The sequence below is a fragment of the Etheostoma spectabile genome, chromosome 13 (assembly GCF_008692095.1).
Source record: "Etheostoma spectabile isolate EspeVRDwgs_2016 chromosome 13, UIUC_Espe_1.0, whole genome shotgun sequence".
Classification (NCBI taxonomy): Eukaryota; Metazoa; Chordata; class Actinopteri; order Perciformes; family Percidae; genus Etheostoma; species Etheostoma spectabile.
This window is the reverse complement of record NC_045745.1, coordinates 8,977,221-8,979,490: the sequence shown is the minus strand read 5'-3', so window position 1 is coordinate 8,979,490 and position 2,270 is coordinate 8,977,221. Positions and strand designations below refer to the sequence as shown.

The window sequence follows — 2,270 nt, the reverse complement described above, 5'->3', positions numbered from 1 at the left end:
AATGCATCTCTGCCTGGACAATGAAAGTTTTTATCTCTGCGTAAGATTCACTCCTCCTGAGCCTCAGTGGCCGTGACACATTGAGTTTTTAGTTTGTTTTATTTCAATCTAACGACAATTCGCCACTACACAGAATATATTACACAATAAAGCAATGGGAAAAAGCCAAAAAGCATAATATGAGCACTTTAACACTGGGTCTGGACCCCTTGGCTCTGGGTTGGGACCTCTTAGAGTAATTTTTCGATGTGTAGGGTAAAACCACTGAGGTTTAGAAAAAAGCTCATGGGTGGGGTTATAACGTGTAGCTTTAAGTGACCCAGGACAAGAATGGGACACAAACCCCGGTCCGGTTTTGAATGATGCGTCCACCACCCCAATGTACCGCCTAACGATGGTTGTCGGACGCCGCTCTTCATACCGTCATTTAACAGCGCCGCCGATGCGTTCCACACGGACGGTAACGGGTGCGTTGTGCGTCTGTATCTGATGCCGAGGGTCAGACCAACTGTCACCCGAAACCAGAAAGTGAAAGTTCTCCCTCCCTGAGCTTTTCTCAGGTCCGACGGCTTTCTGTATTCTCACCACAGCTTCCGTGAGATCAATTTTGACTCTTCTGTTTTGCAAGGCGCAGGATTAAAGTCTCATTCGTGTTCACTTAATGTCCAGCAGATGCAACGGTTTTCTCTAATCGTCGACGGCGTCGGTTAGCGAGAATACTAATAGATTGTGTCAGCGCCGTTGATGCACACAAAACCCCCAAAAACAAAAACAAAGAGAAACAGACTGAGGGAGGGATTGGTCTGATGTGCTGGAGTGGATAAAGCAAAATGCTTAATCCAATTCAAATGAGCACTTGTTTTAAATTGCCACATAAAAATTGAACGCAACTGAAAATCAAGCATTTAATTAATCCTTATCTTCCATACATTTAATTCATCACCATCTTACACACAGTGTAATTAATGTGTGTTGAGGCTTAACCCTGTGGGCAGAAAGCAAAGGCTAATGCAGAGGAGATTTAAGATTTAATTTGGAAAGCTGCTCGCTCTCCTAATCAGTAGATGTTTTGTCACGTTCATCAGCTGCCGTGTCGTCCCTCCTGTACTGGTTAAAAGAATCAAGCGCCACATTCATAAGAATCAGGGGTGGCGGTGGGTCAGTCCGGAGGGAATTGGTTCGGGAACCGGAGGGTCGCTGGTTCAAGTCCCCGTTCAAGCCCCCCCCCCCAAACTGCTCATATGTGCTCGTCCATCACTAGCAGCCCACTCACTCAGACATCTCCATTAGTGCTTGTATAGGTACTGAGCATTTGTGTATTTTCAGGCCTGTGTGTAATAACAACTGAGTGTAAATTGTAATTTCCCCATAGAGGATCAATAAAGATTATAAATTATTTAAATTATTCAACCCTTGTGCTGTCTTTCCCACAACATGGACCCGCATGTAGCCCTTTGGCGTCATATTTATACGCGCTTGGTCGGTACGGATGTTTAACTGACCTGTGGCACGAGAATGGGACAGTTAGGTTCAGGTTCCCTCCACCGTCCCTAAAAAACTAATTATGAACACTAAATTCCAGTAAAGGTGAAATAACTAACTGCAAAAGTAACTAAATGTATTAAGAGCTGTGCAATAATGTAATCAAACTTTAATCGCGATTACGATTTTGGCTTCTAACAATCACAAACACACAAGAGTAATAGAGAGAAAACTTATTTTACACATTTCGTACATTTTGCAAGTAAACTCTTGGGTTCTGGATGGGAGAAAAGGGAGAAAATGGAAAAGTATCAAAGGAAATGACACAGTTCAAGGTGTTTTCACTGTGGACTTGTTTAACTGTTGAACCGTTGCTATTTCTTTTATTTTTATTTAACAATTAAAAGATCTTTCCAAAAGTCAATTGTGTTAAAAAATTCGGGATTATGACTTTTTTCCCATAATCAAGCGGCCCTAATATTTGTCTATTCATCTACCTAAAGCATTTAAACAGGGAAAAACATCAGTGGAGGTGGTCCTCATTAACTGGAGGTTTCGTTGTTGGTGAAAGTGAAATAAATCGGTGTGTCAGGATGACAGATTGCTAAATGCAAGACTAATAAACAGGCTGCTTCAGAATTATGACTTTAGTTTACAAGACCTTGTTAGATTCCAATTAAGGCTGTTTGACACAAATTTAACAAAATGGAACCAGATCAAATCCTCTTCTGAGGACCTTAACAAAGAAAACAAACTGTGTGTGTGTGTGTGTGTGTGTGTGTGTGTGT

At 41.8% G+C, this 2,270-nt stretch overlaps 1 protein-coding gene across 3 annotated transcripts in view; it reads left to right on the top strand.

Annotated features, from left to right (window-relative positions):
- The window catches only part of sgcd (sarcoglycan, delta (dystrophin-associated glycoprotein)), a 361,460-nt gene that overhangs the window by 347,185 nt on the left and 12,005 nt on the right, over nucleotides 1-2,270 (top strand). The gene's annotated exons all lie outside the window — the stretch shown is intronic.